The following is a 20325-nucleotide window of genomic DNA, read 5'->3' as shown; positions in this document are numbered from 1 at the left end:
GGTGCTCCCCACTAGAGAGAGTGACCATTCCATTCCTACTTCCCCATAGGACTTGGTTATCTCTGTGTATGTTTTTCTCGCATGTTGATGAGCCATCCGCAGTGTTCCGCAGTCACTGCCGGTCGGTGATCACTTCAATGTCCCTCCTAGTCAGAGCCTGTGGCCAGAACTGATCACATGGCACTGTCCACAGAGAGAGACCTGAGAACTGCAATTTTACATGTGCCTCGGAGAAAAATGAGCATGTTTACCTAATCTTCTAAACATGTCTTATCATTTTGTCCCTTGCTCACAACATCTTGGTGTCTCCCATGATCTGCAGAATGCAATCCATTATCCACAACCCTCTGCATCACGCTCTTGGACATCCCCCTTCATCCAGTGATGTGGCTCCTGCAGGTGGGAATTTGCTTGACGTGCAGCGATCTTCAGGATAGATTGTGGGCCTCTTATACTCCAGAAACTATTGCTGATCCTTAGGTTGAGGCAGGTATCATCATTGGTGCCTCCAGAGCTATTGACACTTATCACATCATTTCATTAAGTTACTTTTTATGTAGTTGTCAAACTCCAAACCCTTAATGATGAGTTCCTCAAAGGCAGATAAATGTGTTTTTACCTTTGTATCTGTAGCACTTGATGCAGAGCCTGACATTCACTAGATTTTTATAAATGCTCATGGATTTAAGATGTTACTTAGATTTTACTACTTTATTTGGAACCTGAATATTGTATTTAATATTTGGAGATCTAAAAACAGTAACAGAAACAATAGAATTTGTGTGGTTAGGTTAGAGGAAAGGGGTTGGCTTTCCTACTAATTGAAACACAAAAGGTAAATATTAACTAATGGATCTTATTTCTTTGCAGTAGTCTCTACTAAAATCCAGTTTTGGGGGAGGTGCAGAGATCTCACCCAGTTCAGTTTTCTCTCTTTAACCTCCCCTTTGAAATGTGTTGGCTGTGTAGTATCTTTTCATAGTAGTGTGTTTTAGAAAAGAATTTCTGAGCTACAAATTGCTAGGCTCAAAAAGTACTTTATGGACTACTGTATTATATACTTATTGTAGATATGAAAATCTAGAAACAATATGTAAAAAAGAAAGCAAGTGAACTCACTGTAAAACCTACCCAAGGACATGCAAAAGATACATGGTCATGCAAACCAGGTCATCAACATTAAAAATCAACGGAATAGATTCTTCTGATACTCCGATGTTAAAGTCAACTTCTTTGTGTTCATAAGTGGCTGGTATGTATGATTGATCTCTGTATTTGTAAAATCAATGTTTATTTACAACTGTATATATGATAGAGATATTCAGCTATAGTAATAACCTGTAAAACCAATGACAGTGAGAAATTTATTTTGAGGGGGCCTCAGTTTCCTTATTGACATAATGAGGTGGTTAGAATAGCTGATATATATGACTTAATATCTTAGGAGCCTATGAATAAGGGTTCAGAGGCATGAGGGTAAAATATAATGGATTGGTCAAGTTGCAGATTTGGGGAAATCAGTAAAAAATTTCATTGCATTTAAAAATACATATAAAAGGATTAGAAGACCTTTTTCAAAACAACAACAATAATAATAGCTACTTCTAAAAAAAAAATAATAATAGCTACTTCTTATTGAAATGAAGTAATATGGCCATGTACTAGTCATGAGTTTGAGCACTTTAGATGCATTATTCCACTGAATCTATTCAACAACACTGTCAGGTGAATACTTATAGTATCTCTATTTTAAAAGTGAGAAAACTGCATATCAAAGAAGTTAGGTAATTTATCCAAGGTCACAAAGCTAGCAAGTGGAAATACCTAATTTGAAAGCAGGCCATCTTTCACCAGTGTCTATGTTATTAATTAACTTATTGTCTCCTATTGAAAGTTGTACTTCCTTTCCTTCTGAATGTCAAAAAAATATTTATTGATTTTTCTTCCAAGTTATCTTATGATATTGAATTACAAATACTTAAGAACTTCTTTCAATTTTGTGACAGAATACCTATTTGATGTACTGGTCACATCACAAAGCACTGGTCACATCTAAAGTGAATAGAAATTAGCACTTAACCCTAAATTACTTTTGCTTTAGGGTTTTTTTTTCTGGGTAGGAAGTTTTTGTTCTCCATTTAAGTCAAATTTATATTTTTTCAGTTTGCAAGTTAATTTTTTTTCCTTAGATGGCCTACAGTATCTTATCCTAATGACAGTTATCAGGCCTTCTGAATATGGTCTTCTGATGATTAACCTTTGGGATGCCTAGGGTCATCCTAAGAGAAGGTTTAATACTTTAAAATGCAAATCTGGTCATCTGGGATGTCCAAGTGGATAATCATCACTTCTCAAAATTAATGACTCACATGAAAAAAATTTTTTTAGAAAGTGCTATGTCTTTCCTGTCTCCAGTTTTATGGTTGGAATTGACTGTCATTTGAACATTTGTGTGAGTGTGTGTGTATGTGTGTGTGTGTGTATGTATATATAAAGAGTTTTAGCAAAGATGGCATAAGAACAGACTTTCAAAATCTGCTGCCTATGAGAATCATTAAAAAATTATCACTGAAAAGAAAAATGAGAGTTGTATTAACAAAGGTTAGGCAAGCTTCTGTGTGAAACAACCTCAAATTTTTAATGGCTTAACACAATAGTACTTTATTTCTCAATCACACTGTATGTCTAACTCAGCTTCGTCTCTACTCGCATAACTGGGGTTGGGGGAGGAGTCTGCTCAATGACTGAGACAGATAAGTGCTTCATCTCAATATGTGCTTCAACAAAAGCCATGTAAAGGAAAAGAACGTGTTCAATGGTGTACTGGCTCATATGGTTTCTGCCTCCAGGTGATGTCCATTACTTCCTTATTCAATTCATTCATCTAAGTAAGTCGCTTGGATGAGCCTACATTACAAAAGAGCACTTTAGAGAAAGTGTCATTCCACCTTGCTACTGGAAGGAAGAGAGCTGGAAATATTTGGTGAACAGATGTCATGACTGCCAGAGTATATTATTGAGTCTTTAGTATAATACAGCCATGATGACCAGGGCAAGACTTGGCAAGATGAGTCAAAGAATAACTCAGGGAAAGAACAATTGTGAGAAAAAGAGCTACCAGAACTGAGCTGAACAATGTTTAAGTTCCGTATAGCCAGAGTGCAGAGACATTGCTGAAGATCCGGGGCATTCGGTAGAGACTACCAGAAAAGTCACTCTTGAGCACCAGAGCTTACCAGACCTAGAGAAAAGGCTATGCCAGACCCACCCTGAAAAATCTTGCAAGTAAGCCTTAAAAGGATTGAGCTGATCTAGAAGCCAATTAACCATAAAATAGTGTAACATTCATAATGACCAAATAAAATATTACTATGTATGGAAAAAGTGAAAATGTGACCTATAATTAATATTAACACACCAGAAAGATAGATAAAATTTGAAGTCAAGTAGTTAAAAGAGCTGATATTAATATAGTTGTTGGTTTCAAAGAAAAATATAAATGTAATGAGGATACAAATAGGAAGTTTCAACTAAAAAATGGAAACTATTAAACCCAATGGAAATTCTAGAAATAAAAATGTAACATTGAAAATTTCTATTGCTATGTGTTCAGTTTAATTTTACCTTTATTTAATTTTTTTGTTTTTAAAATATCTTTATCATTTATATTTACATTTTTCTTCAATTTTTTGCAATTTTTAAAGTTTCATGTACTGATTCCATTACAATACTAGTTTTTTCTTTTTCTATTTTCTTACTTATTTTTCTTTCTCTTTATAGATCACACTTTTCTGCTTCCTCCTCTTTTTAGAAAGTTTTGGTTGGATACAAGACATTATCAGTGTTTAAAATGTTGAGTGTCTGTCTGGGCTGTGTGTTTCCCTTTAAGTAATGTTGAAATATTTTTTTGGCAAGCAGTTACCTGCAAGAAATAAACAAAAAAAAACTTTGTATTTATAAGTTAATTCAGCTTAGCATTATTTCATATATCAGTGATTGGCCTGGTGGAGTTTTAACTTAAGCACACACAGGTGAGTTTGGCACTAGAAGCAATGGGGCCCTCATGATTCTGAAGCTGTTCTGTGTACAGTTACCTTATGGCCAATGCTTACTTTGTATATAAAGGTCAAAATGAGTTTTACTTTTATATACTTATAATTAAAAATTTAAAATATTTTAAAAATACCATTTACAGTACATTAAAAACACAGTAACATTAAAAACATTTAGGTGTATACACATATACATGTACACATATATATAAATACATAAACATATATACACACACAGGAATAAATTTAACATATATGTATAAGACATGTACACTGAAAATATCTAAATATTGCTGAGAAAATAAAGTCTTATATAGACATATCATGATTATGAATTGCCAAGTAATATTGTTAAGAAATAAATTTTCTTCAAACTTATCTATAGTTTCAGTGCAATGCCACAGAAATCTAGAAGGATTTATGATACAAGCTGAAGTACTGATTCTGAAATCTGTATGGACTTTAAAAGAACCTACAGCAGCAGTAGCAAAACAGTGTTGGAAAAGAGGAACTAAGTCTGAGTTCTTAAACTACCTAATTTCAAGACATTGTAATCAAGAGAGTGTGGTACATCTAGCCATAAGGAATTTAAAAAATGCTAGGAAGATCAGAGGTCAAAAAAAGACTTCAACTTATATGGTTAATTAATTTTGATCAAGGAATCTGAACGAATGATTTGAAAAAGGGAAATCTTTTCAGTAAATGGTGCTGGAAAAAAAACAGATTTTACACAGAAAAAAATGAACCTCCGCTTACTTCATGTTATATAGAAAAATTAATTCAAGATAAGTTGTGGCCCAAAATTTGAAATGTGAAATTATCCAGCTTTGGTAGAAAACATAGGAGGAAATCTTCTTGACCTCGTGGCAAATATGACTAAGACTTGGATCTAGAAAACTTAATCCACAAATGAAAAAATACATGAACTGAATTTAATCAGATTAATAGTGCCCATTAAAAGACAACATTAAAAAAGTGAGTAGTGAGTCTCAGATTGGGAGAATAAATGGGAAGATACACCATGTTTATTGATTAAATAATTCAGCACCTTAAGGATGTATCAATTATCCATAAATTGATCTATAGATGCAATGCATTTGCAGTCAAAATGCCAGCAGGGTTTTGTGTGTGTGTGTGTTGATTCACAAGTTGAGTTCAAAGTATGGAAGAACAACTGGGCCTAGAATAGACAGAACAATTTGAAAGAAGAACAATACAATGTGGAAAAACTTGCTATAATATCATCAGGATGTGGTATTCATATTTGAATACTAGACAAAAATCAATGTAACAGAATAGAGGTCTAAAATAAGATATATATACACATACACATACGTATATATATCCAGTTTTATATATATTGACTCTCACTGTATGAACAAATTGGCATTTAAAATAAATGGGTTAATAAAAGTGCTGTGAAAATTGTTATCCATATGTAAAAATTGTTACCATATGTAAAAATATTAAATTGGATTTCTGTATCATACCATGTATAAATCAATAACAGATAAATTAAAAATTTAAAAATAAAGTCAAACATTAAGTCTTTATAAACAAAGTTAAATACCTTTATATTATTGTTTTAGGGAAAGAGTTCTTAAACAATCCTCCAGAAGCATAATGCATAAGTGGAAAAAAATCTGTCTCATTAAGAACTTCTGTTAACTAGAGAAAACCGATAAATTTAAAAGATAAGCCATTTGATATTTTGCAGTATGTTCATTGGATAATACCCAGAACATATGTATACACATATATAATGTATTATGTACATCTATATATACATATAAAACCTTTTATACAATAAATCAACACAAAAAGATAACCTGAGGGGAAAAGTAAATAAAAAATATTTAAAGAAAAGAATTTCTAATGAATATATGTAAAGACTTTTAATCTTCTTTACTAAGAAATGCAAATTAAAACCACAAGGGAATATTATTTAGTACATGTCAGATTCACAAAATTAAAGTGAGTCAATGAAAAGTGTTGGAGAGGAACTCCCATACTGCTGGTGGAAATGTAAATTGTTCCAACTACTTTGAAAATTATTAAATATGCACTATTTTTGAGGATGTTCTGACTAGAAGCGAGGACTGAAATATAAAAATACTGGTATTAAGTGTTTTTGTTTTTTTTTAAGTTATATGCTTTACATACAGTAAATTATATCCACTGAAGTGTGTAATAGCGTGATAATTTTTGACAAACATATTCATGTAACACTATTATGGTCAAAGAGTTCCATAGCTACCCACTTCCACCCAATGCTGAAAATTCCCCCAGCAACCACTGGTCTGGTTTCTGTGTCTATAAATTGATTTTGCCTGGTATAGTAGTTCATATAAATAAATTCTACACTGGGTACTCTTTGGCATCTTATTTATTTTGCTTATCATAATGTTTTTGAGATTCATCTATGTCATTGTGTGACAATCATGTTATTCAAAAGGACAATCCCTTTTAATTGGAATGTTTAGATCATTCATATTTAATGTAGCTATTGATGGTTGTGAGTTCATATCAACCCTCTTGTATATATTTTCATCCATTTTTGTTCCTTTTGCCCTTTATTTCTTTTTAAAATAAATTTCATATTTCATTTTATCTCAGTTATTTTGGCTTATTGTTTATACTTTTATATTTTTAGTAGCTTCTCTAGAGTTTTCAAAATGCAGTTTAACGTATCACAATCCAGCTCAGAAACTGGCAAACTTTTACAGTAAAGCACCAAATCATAAATATTTTAGGTTTCATGAGCCTCCTAAGTTCTCTGTCTATATATATATATTTAAAATGTAAAAAAGTTTTTAGACTGTGGGCCTTACACAAACAGGATACAGGCCAGATTTTGACTGTGGGTCATAATTTTACCAGCCCTTATTCTATCTTTGAATATCATACCACTTCTCATAGCACATAAGAAATTTATGACAATATAGTGGTATTGTCCTATTTTACCATTAGTGCTATTTTTGTCATGTTGAAGTTTCCTTCAACATGTAGTCTTCAGAGTTTATTGTTGTAAATTTCACTTTAAATAGTCAATTGCCTTTTAAAGAAAATTTAAAAGCAAGAAAATATTTTTATTATTTATATATTTATTATTTCAGGTACTCTTTTTATAATACATTTGGTAATATTCTTTTCTGGCTTGAAATTTTTTTACATTTCTATTAAACCTTTTTAATATTTCCTTATTTCCTTCATGTTAGCTTTCTGGATATCAATTGTCTTAGCTTCCATGGTCTGAAAAATTGTTTATTTAACTTTCAGTTTTGAAACAGTTGTTCAATATAGAATCATTTGTTGATTTTTTCTTGTAGTGCTTTAAATGTCATTTAATGACTTTTTCTTGTATTTTTCCTATGAGAAATCTGTAGTCATTCTTATGTTGGTCTTCTCTATATGTAGAATGACAATATTTTTCTTGCTGCTTTAAAAGTTATCTTTTGCCCTGGCTGGCATAGCTCAGTGGATTGAGCGCGGGCTGGGAACCAAAGTGTCCCAGGTTCGATTCCCAGCCAGGGTACATTCCTGGGTTGCAGGCCATAACCCCCAGCAACCGCACATTGATGTTTCTCTCTCTCTCTCTATCTCCCTCCCTTCCCTCTCTAAAAAATAAATAAATAAAATATTAAAAAAAAAAAGTGATCTTTTTATCATAGCTTTTAAACAATATATCATGGTGTGTCGTTCTTGACTATCTGTGGTAATAATTCATGAAATCTGAAATATTTTGATTATTATTTCTTTGCAAAAAATTTTTCTGCCTTTTTCTTGTTCTTCTTATCTTTAATCCCAACTACATATATATTAGAACACTTAATATTATTCTACAAGTGACTTAGCATCCAAAATATTTTCAGTCTTATTTTCTCTCTGTATTTTGATTTAAATATATTTTATTGTTACGCCTTAAAGTTCATTGTTTTTTGTTTTTTTTTTCTGCAGGGTTTAATATGTTGCTAAGCATATTCAGTGATTTTTAAAAAATATTTCAAATGAAATCAGACATTTTCTTCTCGATATATTCTATATTTTTGTCTTAAAGAAAATGTATTTATTGATGAAGTAAAAGCCCATTGGATGTGTTCGATAAAATATAGAAATTTAGGAAGACAGATGAAGAACTGTACATTATATGTAATACATGAGAGCTTAAGTCCTTGATGACATTTATCTTCACTAGTGATAGATTTAATAAAGTAATTTATTAGGTCCCTTCTCACTCATGAAAAGAAATGTCATAAAAGACCTATTCCTTCATAGATTGTCCATATATTAAATATTAATCTTTATATTCCTAACTCAGTATGGTATGCCAAATTTTCAGTGATCCTGTTAAGAGCAAAACAAATGCAGATGCCAAGAAAATCTTAAATTTGAAGGACAGAAGAATTTCAAGACTTGTAGACACTTATGAGTCCTTCACCTTTACATGCTTATTTTCAGAAAAGACCTAGCCTTGGAAAATAAGATAAACATTATTTTGGAAAGTTAAATTATGGGGTCAAGTATGATGTCTGTTCAGATGATAAGATGATATTTTACATGGACCAGATGTATTTCCTAACCACATGTCTATCAGAGGGAAAAAAAGAGTGTTGGTAATGAATGCAAATTTACTGCTAGAAAAACAATGAATGGAGTCTTTTTGTGTGCAAGACAGCCTTTTATCACTGAATATAAAATTCAACTACTTAAAATATAGGTATTTTAAAGAAATATATAAAGTTTAAATCAAATTCACAAAAATAGCTAGGAAAATCAAGTATAAGATAGAGAATCAAGTATAAATCAATTATAGCTCAATTTATTATTTTTAAAGTCAATGGTAATGACACCAATTTAAGTAAAAGTTTTGTTTTGTTTTAGTCAGATATTTTAGTTCCTAAAACATTGCTTTTCACCTTTGCCTTTCATGCTTATCTGCACTTGGGAAGGTAGCTAGCTGTCTTGTCTAATAAATTTTCAGGTACATCTTCAGTTGCTTGAGACATGAGTAAAGTGATGTAATGCAAAGCAAATATGAAATGACTTTAGAAATTGACACAAATTCTTACAATTGACACAAACTGACAGGTCTTTTCAAAGGAAAACTCTAGTGATATAAGCTATCTTCCTTAAAGCAGAGTTGTTGTTCCAGCAGCACAGGTAGAGGGAAAGCAATTTTAGAAAAATGGACAAAAGAACCTGACACATTTTGATAAATGATCATTGTTAATAGGTCCATATAGATCATGGATTTTTTTTTGGTTAAAATTCTAATTCAGAAATTTTTTTATTTTGAAAAATCTAAAATGAATCTCATATTTGGAAATAAAGATTCCAAATGTTTAATTTAATTATAGCTTGTCAAATAGGAGTCCTTATAAGAATAGACTATGATTCTCAGGGTTGTGGACTTTTGAAACTCTACAATTCGGAAACACTTATTTCAGGTAGAAGTGACACAAAGATTAGCAGAAGCAATATATGCACTTTCTTTCCAAAAGGTCCCCTGGCCCCTTTGTCTAAGTATAAGGCCATGTTCAACCGTTTGGTGAATAAAATATAGTGTCTTATATGTAGCAGGTACTCAAAGTATTTTAAATTGTATATTAGCTTTTAATTACTAATTTTGTTAAGGAAAACCTGAAAGTTGCAAAAGTAGATAAAAGCAAAAATTGGAGACTCCTCTTTTCAACTTATAGTTTTTATAGGAGTTACTATTAGCAGATTGGTTATTAAAAATGGATTGCCTTTGGCTTTTAAGAATTCCTTTGAGATTCAGGGGAAAATGTGTATTATTTTCTTAGTTTTGTTTTTTAATGTCTATTTCAGCATAGAGTTGGTGTACTAATATGAATCCAGCCATGAAATGTGAAAAAAATAGTGATATTTATTGAAGAAATGCAAGATACAAGAAGACTGTACATGGGACAATGATGCCTCAGTTCCCTCAAAGTAGACACCTTGGGGCCTCACACAGTTCTACCAATCATCATCAGCTGCCTCATCATGTTTTCTTGAATCTCATCAGTGGTGTGAAATCATTTCCTTTCAAAGGTGATTTTAGTTTTGGAAAAAGCCACAACTGGCAGGGTGACAAATATGGGCTGTAGAAGGGCTGGGTCATCTGGGTGATTTGATATTTCACCAAAAATCTCTGCACGAGATGTGATGCATGAGCAGGTGTGTTGTCCTGATGAAGTTGCCAATCAACAGTTACCCATACTGTTGCCTTCTGAATCATCTGAATAGTTCCATGAAGGAATGTTAAGCTTAATGGCAGAATTTGATGCAGATTCATTGTTCTACTCACTCAGTCATTTTGAATGTGGCAGCCATACAGTACACATGTTCATTCAATGGGTGTCTACTGCCCCCACTGACTAGTAAAGTGAAATTGTCATTGTTCACACATGCACATTCCAGTTTACTCCCCTTGGCTGAGAGGTTACATTGATGTCACCCAATTCATTCTTGTTTTATTAACAATGATTGGACTTTTTCCGGACAGACTTTGTATATTTAATTATAGAAATAAAATATTTTCTTGTTACATATGCATTGCTAAAATTGTGAGATAGAAAAACATTACTGAGGAAAAACTGAAAAATAGAATTATTCCAAAAGGGAAATAAATATTACTTATTTTTGTTAAAAAATACAGGGTGAGGTTGTTTCTGCAACATTAGAAACTGGAGATTTTTGTCCATTGTCTGTATAATCTTATAAGAAATCTCTGCTTATAAAATTAGCCTGTATGCAACTTTCTACTAGTCATTAACATTCAGTCTTTATTGGATCTTTGTTGACCAGGGGACTGAAGATGCTATGTTGTAGCTGGTTTCCTCAAATGACTAAAGACATTTGTTTTCTATCATCCTTATCATGGCTATTCTTCTATAGTTATAAGGGTATAAGATGTTCCAAATAGCAATTGTTCTGGGTATAAATGTATATCCTGATGGAATCTATTGAAAAAGAGGTAAATGTGAGAAAAGTAGTGAAAATTATGTCCTCTGAAAAATGTGTAAAATGAAATATACTCAACATGAGAATTTAAAAATATAATTTAATATGAAAAGAACAGTAATTTATTCTCAAGATATAAAAAACCCTTACAATATTAAATCAATTTGATAACACTTATTTTATGCATAAATACATTTTTGTTAAGGAAATGAAAAATAATAACAATGACAAAGTGAGGTAAAATGAAGCTCTCTTCAATGTAAGCAAAGATGAAAATCAACCTAGACACATAAATGATTATAAAGAATCTTCAAATGCTTTAGCACAATTAAAACTTCTTTAGAAGCAATAAAGAACAAAATCTAAATTCCAAAAGTAGAAAGCTTATGTTGTGGACAAACATAAAAAAACATTTCTGAGAAAGCATTGAATCTTTTTTAATATATTTCATTGATTATACTATTACAGTTGTCCCATTCTCCCCCTTCACTCCCCTCCCCCCTGACCCACCCTCCCACCCACATTCCTCCCCTTTAGGTCATGTCCATGTGTCATCAGTTCTTTAGCTTCTACATTTCCCACACTATTCCTGCCCTCCCCCTGTCTATTTTCTACTATTGTCCATGCTACTTATTCTCTATATCTTTTCTCCCTCTCTCCTTCTCCCACTACCCTGTTGCCAACCCTCCATGTGATCTCCATTTCTGTGGTTCTGCTCCTGTTCTATTTGTTTGCTTAGTTTGCTTTTGTTTTAGGTGTGGTTGTTACTAACTGTGAGTTGATGTCTTTTTTTACTGTTCTTATTTTTATCTTCTTTTTCTTAGATAAGTCCCTTTAACATTTCATATATAAGAGCTTGGTGATGATGAACTCCTTTAACTTGGCCTTATCTGAGAAGCACTTTATTTCCCCTTCCATTCTAAATGAAAGCTTTGCTGGATAGAGAAATCTTGGATGTAGGTCCTTGCCTTTCATGACTTGGAATACTTCTTTCCAGCCCTTTCTTGCCTGTAAGGCCTCTATTGAGAAATCAGTTGACAGTCTGATGGTAACTCCTTTGTAGGTAACTGTTCCCTTATCTCTTGCTGCTTCTAGAATTCTCTCCTTCATTTTTATCTTGGGTAATGTAATGATGATGCGCCTTAGCATGTTCCTCTTTGGGTCTAACCTCTTTGGGACTCTCTGAGCTTCCTGGACTTCCTGGAAGTCTATTTCCCTTGCCATATTAGGGAAGTTCTCCTTTATTATTTGTTCAAATAACTTTTCCACTTGTTGTGTTTCCTCTTCCCCTTCTGGTACCCCTATAATTCAATATTGGAACGTTTAAAGATGTCCTGGAGGTCCCTAAGCCTCTCCTCATTTTTTTGAATTCTTGTTTCTTCATTCATTTCTGTTTGGTCCTTTCCTCCTTCTGGTCCCTTCCATTGATTTGAAACCCAGTTTTCTTTCCATCACTCTTGTTTCCGTGTGCATTTTTCTTCATTTCACTTGTTGTAATCTGCATTTGTTCATCTAATTTATGACCAAAGTCCACCAATCTGTGAACATCCTGATCACCAGTGCTTTGAACTGTGCATCTGATAGGATGGCTATTTCTCGGTCGCTTAAAAAAACTGGCTCTGGGGCTTTTAACTCTGTCTGAGCCATCTTTTTAATTTAATTTTATTTTTTTCCTTTGGTCTGGTCCCACCTGTTACTTTGAGGGGCGGAGCCTTAGGTGTTCACCAAGGGCAGGGCACCTCAGTTGCTGGGTTGTGACGTAGTATGTGGGGGTGGGGTCTGAGAGGGAACAGTGGTGCCCACTCCACTCTCACCAGGACTCCAGTCCCCCCTTGCTACTTCCCACAAGCGAATTGGTCCCCTCTAGTGCTGGCTCCCAGGCAGGTGGGCTTGCGCACTTTCTCGGACTCTGTGGGTTTCTCCAAGGAGCCTCCTGTGAGGCTGAGAGAATCTCCTGGCCTCAACTCCCACAGGTGTTTTCAATCGGTGCCTTCAGGCTTTGTTTCCCTGTGCTGGGTCCCTGGGTTGCGTGGTCTGTGTCGCACTGCCTGTTTTCGCTTAGTTCTGTGTGCAAATGTGCAGCTGCAGACAGCCAGCTGCCTTGCACACCTCACTGGGTCTGCTCCATGCCTCCCGAGCTCAGGGTCTGCCACCCGTCAGTCAGCTGCCCCTGCGCTTCTGGGGTCCGCCAACTGCCATCTATGCCCCTCGCACCTGCGTCTGCCAGCCACCAATTTTTCCTGCCAGTACCCCTCGACCCCTCTCCTTAGGCCTCCAATTCTGCCCCTCCTTACCAGACTGGATATATGGTATTCAGAATTCCATTCCATTCATTTCTCTCTGTTCTGGTTGTTTTTTGTTTGTAAATTCTTGTTGACTTTAGTTTTGGCTGTGCGAGGAGGTACAGTGTGACCACCTATGCCTCCATTTTGGATCCTCCCTCCAGCATGGAATCTTTTTTTACAAATTAAAATATTGTGAAAGAAGATGATTCTACTAAAAATATAGTAAAGCATACAGATAATTTCTGTCTCTATTGATGATATAAAAACAAATAAAACAATTCCATATAAAACAATGTCAGAGAAGGAAATTTTCCTTAGGTGAAGAAAGGCTTAGACTGGAAATTAACAGAACTCTTCAGGGAAAGTGTCATCAAGAAACAGTTTGTTTAGAAAATTTCTGGTGAGTTTGTTTTATAAGAAAATATTTTATAAGCATTTAGTGATAGATAAAAATTACATTAAAAGTTACAAAAATATTCTAACCTCAGATATCTCTGGAATAGTATCATGAGACATCAGGGAAGCAATATCAATTGATTCTTAAAAGAGAAAAATACTGTCTCCAAAACTCATGTATATAGACCATAACAAAAGAATTTCTGTTCTTCTAGCATTCAAAATTTCCACCTCCCATGTGCTATTCCCAAATTATATATACAATTATATTCCCAATGTATTTCACTTAGAAAGAATAGTCAGAATACCTCCTATGTTCCTTTCATTAAAAAGTGACTCAGATGTAAATTAACTGATGAATGGTTAAATCAAATAGATGATCTAGAGACTGAAAAATTATGCTATGATTTGACTATAAATTTCAGAATTACATTTAAACAATAATGGCAAATACATACATTTCTTGAACAAAAAATGGTATAAAATAATTATTAGAAGAAATCCAAGATGGCAGAGGATTAGGTGGAGGCTATAATAACCTCCTCCCCAAAACAGACTGGAATTATAACCTATACAAATTATAGAAAAATCATCTGAATAACTAGCTGAAGAAGCTGGAGAGAAGACTTATAACCAAGGACATACAGAAGAAGCTACAGAGAGAGTGGTGGGAAATGCAGAGGTATGAGAGGACTGTCTGGGCTCCAATGGGTGGCAACTAAAGTTCTGGAGAGATATCCCAGTTGCTGGGATTACTCTCCCTGAGAAGTGTGAAGTCTAAACCCCAAGCTAGGCTCTCCAGCCTAGAGTATCAGAACCAGGAAAAGTGCCCATATAACATCCATCTATGAAAAGCAGTGGGGTTTTTATACACCAGGGAGAAAGGGATAGAAGTGCAGCCACCGTCTTAAAGGGCCAACACACAAAATTTCATTTGCAGCCACTTACTCTGGAGTCTCGCAGAGGGAGGGTAGGGCAGACTAGAGTTCATGTGGAGAGTATGGGGTTTGTGTCTCTGGAGAGAGAGCTGAGGGGCCAGTCAGCAGAATCACTGTGCTGAGTTATTTTCTCATACTGCAAAACATTCCTCTCTATATGGTATCAGCTATTGGGGAGTTATTGCTTCCCAATAGCCCTACATGCTGGAACTGTTCTAGCCCCACCCTGTGGAGCTTAAGCCCTGCTGTGGAGTACAGCCAGGCTTTCTTTCAGTGATTAAGCCTAATAGGCAGTCTGCAGGCAGAGGTGTATCTCTGGATGCTTTGACACCTTTGCTGACATGCCCCCAGGATTGGTGCTGGTAAAAGCCAATTTGCTGTACAGCTTAGTCCTTTCTGTACACAGCCAGGCCCAAAAGAGGGAGCCACAAGCTGTGGATTGCTGACAGCTCCAAACAGGTTTCCCAAGGCCATTTATAGGCAGCATCTTATACAGGCAGGTGATTAGGGAGACTGTGCCACTGAGTCCCAAGGGAAACCTACTACATGAGGCCACCCTACCAAGACTGGAAGTCATAGCAAATCTACCTAATACATACAAAAAAAAAAAAAGCCCACAAAGAGGCATCCAAAATGGGGAGATAAAAAAACAGTCCCCAAAGGAAAGAATAATATAATTCTCCAGAAGAAGAGTTAAATAAAATGGAGGCAAGCAATTTATCCGATATAAAGTTCAAAATAATGATCACAGTATGATCAGCAGAATGAAAAGGTACATAGAAACCATAAAAACAGGACAAGCCAGAAATGATCAGTATAATTTCTGACATAAAGAAAACAATGGATGGAAGAAACTGTGAGTTAGACAAAGCAGAGCATCAGATACATGATTTAGAAGACAAGGTAGAAGAAAACACACAATCAGAGCAGCAAAAAAATTTTTTTAAAATGAGGATACTTTAAGGGACCTTTGGGACAACATGAAGTATAACAACTTCTGCATGATAGGGTTGCCATAAGGGGAAGATAGAGAGCAAGTTGTTGAGAACCTATTCAAAGAAATAATGTCAGGAAACTTCCCTAACCTCATGAAAAAAAAAAAAAAAAGACACACAGTCCACAAAACACAGAGTCCCAAACAAATGAACCCAAAGATGCCCAAACCAAGACACGTCACAATTAAAATGGCAAAGGTAAAGACATAACAAAGAAAGAAAACTTCAGGCCAATATTGTTGGTGAACATAGATGCTAAAATCCTCAACAAAATATTGGCAAACCATATCCAGCAGTATGTTAAGAAGATCAAACATTATGATCAAGTGGGATTCATCCCAGGGATGCAAGGATGGTATAATATTATACTTTGCCATTTGCCATTTATTGATGACAAATCAATAAATGTAATACATCATATAATCAAAAAGAAAAACAAAAATCATATGATCAGATCAATAGATGCAGAAAAAACATTTGATAAGATATAGCACCCATTTATGATAAAAACACTCAGCAAAGAGGGAACATACCTCAATGTAATAAAGACCATATATGAGAGACCTACAGCCAACATCATACCCAATGGTCAAAAACTTAGAGCTTTCCCACTAAGATCAGGAACAAGACAAGAATGTCCACTTTCACCACTCCTATTCAACATTGTGTTAGAAGTCCTAGCCACAGCAATCAGATAAGAAGAAAAAAAAAATAAAAGGCATCCAAATCAGAAAGGAGAAGCAAAACTGCTATTGTTTGCAGATGACATGATAGTCTACATAAAAAATCCTATAGACTCCACCAGAACACTATTTGACATAATAAGTGAATTTGGCAAAATAGCAGGATATGAAGTCAATATTCAGAAATCAAAGGCATTTTCCTACACCAACAATGAAACATCATGAACAGAAATCAGGGAAAAATTCCATTTGATATAGCAACAAGAAAAATAAAGTACCTAGGAATAAACCTAACCAAGGAAGTATAAGACCTTTACTCAGAAAACTACACACCATTAAAGAAATAAATTAAGGAAGACACAAATGAATGAAAGCATGTACCATGTTTGTGGATTGGAAGAATTAACATCATCAAAATGGCCATACTACCCAAAGTGATTTATGGATTCAATGCAATCCCTATTAAAGTATCAGTGACATATTTCACAGATCTAGAACAAACATTTCAGAAATTTATGTGGAACCATAAATGACCCCGAATAGCTGCAGCAATTTTGAGAAAGAATAAAAAAGTAGGAGGGATCACAATACCTGATATCAAACTGTATTACAAGACTACTGTAATCAAAACAGACTGTTACTGGCATAAGAACGGACACATGGACCAATGGAACAGAACAGAGAGCCCAGAGATAAACCCGTGTCTCTATGGTCAATTAATATTTGATAAAGCGGGAAGAAGCATAAAATGGAGTAACAATAGCCTCTTCAACAATAGTGTTGGAAGATCTGGACATCTACATGCAAAAAAACATGAAACTCGATCACCAACTTACACCATACACAAAAATAAATTCAAGGTGGATAAAGGACTTAAATATAAGTCGTGACACAATAAAAGTCGTAGAGGAAAACATTGGCAGAAAAATCTCAGACATTCCATGCAGCAACACCTTCACTGATATGTCCCCTAAAGCAAGTGACATAAAGGAAAGAATAACCAAATGGGACCTCATCAGATTAAAAAGCTTCTGCATGGCTAAAAAAAAAACAGCATTAAAATAAAAAGAGAATCAACTATATGGGAAAACATATTTGCCAATGATACCTCGAACAAGGGTATAATCTCCAAAATATGCAAAGAACTCACCTGACTCCACTCCAGGAAGACAAACAACCCAATTAAAAAATGGGCTAAAGACTTGAGCAGACACTTCTCCAAGGAGGACATACAGAGGGCCAGAGACACATGAAAAGATGCTCAGCATCACTGGCCAACAGAGAGATGCAAATTAAAACCGCAATGAGATATCACTTCACACTGATCAGAATGGCCATCAGAAACAAATCAACAAGCAAGTATTGGAGAGGTTGTGGAGAAAAGGAACCCTATTGCAGTGCTGGTGGGAATGCACACTGTTGCAGCCACTTTGGAAAACAGTATGGAACTTCCTCAGAAGACTAAAAATGGAACTGCCTTTTGACCAGGCAATTCCACTGCTGGGATTATATCCTAAGAACCCTGAAACATCAATTCAAAAGAACCTATACACCCCAATGTTAATAGCAGCACAACTTATAACAGCCCAATGCTGGAAGCATTGGGTGTCCAGTGGACATGGATGGACACTTCATCTAAGTGTCCATCAGTAGATGAGTGGATCAAAAAACTGTGGTACATTTACACAATAAAGTACTATGCAGCAGAGAGAAAGAAGGAGCCCCTACCCTTTGCCACAGCATGGATGGAACTGGAGAGCATTTTGCAAAGTGAAATAAGCCAGACAGTGAGGGATAAATATCATATGATCTCTCCTTAAACAGTAACCTAATCAACAAAAGAAAAAAGCAAGCAAAATACAACCAGAGACTTTGAAATTACGAACAATCTGACAGCAACCAGAAGAGAGGTGCGGGGGATAATGGGGAGAAGGGTTTTCAGGAACTACTATAAAGGACACATAGAAAAAAACAAGGAAGGGGTGGAAGCAAGGAAGGGAGGTGGGTTTGGCTGGGGTCAGGGGCAAATACAGACAACTGTAATTGAACAACAATAAAGTAATTAAAAAAAAATAAATGAAAGAATTGAAAAAGTCCTGAATAGGCCCTTCTCCAAAGAGGGTATAAAAGGCTAATAGACATATGAAAAGTTTCTCAATGTCACTAATCATTAGAGAAATGCAAATTAATAGCTGTTATATTAAAAGTAAAAATAAATAAAATGGCAAAGATAAAAACAAAGATGAATCTTAGAAGCCATAAGAGAAAGGCAGTTACTTACAAGGGAATTCCCATAAAACTCTCATTGAATTTCTCAAGAGAAACATTTTAGACCAGAAGGGATTGGCTGAAATATTCAGCGATGAAAAGCTATTTTACCCAGCAAGGTTATCATTTATTTTTTTAAAGATTTTTAAAATTTATTTTTAGAGAGAGGGGAAGGAAGGGAGGGAACTATCAATGTGTGGTTGCCTCTCATGTGCCACCTACGGGGGACCAGGCCCACAACACAGCCATGTGCCCTGACTGGGAATTTAACTGATGACCCTTTGATTTGAAGGCTGGCACTCAATTTACTGAGCCACACCAGCCAGGGTGGTTATCATTTAAAATTAAAGTAGAAATAAAGGACTTCCCAGAGAAGAAAAACCTAAAGAAGTTTGTTACCATCAAAACACAGTTACAAGAAATGTTCAAGGGCTTCCTCGAAGAAGAAGAAATAGAAGAAGGAGGAGGGGGAGGAAAGAGGGAAGAAAAAGGGAATGGAAGAAGGAGGGGAATGGGGAGTGGGGGAATAGGAGAGGGAGAAGAAAGGAGAAAACCAGAGGAACATAGTTAAAAAATAAAATGACAATAAGTACGTACCTATTAATAATCACTCTAAATATAAATGGCTTAACTGCTCCAATAAAAAGGCATAAGGTAGCTGAATGGATAAGAAAATGAGGCCCATATATATTTTGTCTTTAACAGACCCACCTCAGAACAAAGGATACACACAGCCTAAAGGAAAAATGATGGAAAAACATTTCATGCAAATGGAAAGGGAAAAATATGGGACAGCAATACTTATAATCCAATAAAATAGACTTTAAAACCAAGAGTATAGTAAGAGACAAGGAAGAATACTACATAATGTTAAAGAGAGCAATACAACAAGATGATATAACCCTAGTAAACATTTATGCACACAACATAAGAGCATCTAAATATGTATAGCAAATCTTGATGGACATAAAGGAAGATATTGACAATAATACAGTCATAGTAGGATATTTTAACACCCAATTAACATCAATGGATAAATCTTCCAGGCAGAAAATCAATAAAAAGATGGTGGTCTTAAATGACACAAGAGATCAAATAGATTTAATTGATATCTTCAGAGTATTTCACCCCATAGCAACAGCATACATATTCTTTTCAAGTGCACATGGTACATTTTCTAGAATAGATCACATGTTAGGACACAAAACAAATCTCAATAAATTTAAGAAGATTGAATCGTATCAAGCATCTTTCTGACCATAATGTTATGAAACTAGAAATCAATCATGAAAAGAAAATCAAAAGACACAAAAAGACATGGAAGCTAAATACTGTTATTAAACAGTGAATAGGTAAACAATGAGACCAAGGAAGAAATCAAGATATCTTGAAACAAACTAAAATGAGAACATGACAACCCAAAATCTGTGGATACAGGAAAAGTATTCCTAAGAGGCAAATACATAGCATTACAGACCTGTCTGAAGACACAAGAAAAACCTCAAAAAACAATCTAATGTTTTATTGAACTTACAGGAACTTGAATAACAAAGGCCAAAGTGAGTGGAAGGAAGGAAATAATAAAGCTTGGAGCAGAAATAAATGAAATAGAATCTAAAGAAATAATACAAAAGATAAACGAATCCAAGAGCTGGTTCTTTGAAAAGACAAGATGGATAAACCTGTAGCCAGATCCATCATAAAGAGAGAGAGAGAGAGAAACCAAATAAATAAAATGAGAA

Source organism: Phyllostomus discolor, chromosome 4 (assembly GCF_004126475.2).
Source record: "Phyllostomus discolor isolate MPI-MPIP mPhyDis1 chromosome 4, mPhyDis1.pri.v3, whole genome shotgun sequence".
Classification (NCBI taxonomy): Eukaryota; Metazoa; Chordata; class Mammalia; order Chiroptera; family Phyllostomidae; genus Phyllostomus; species Phyllostomus discolor.
This window is presented reverse-complemented; position numbering follows the sequence as displayed.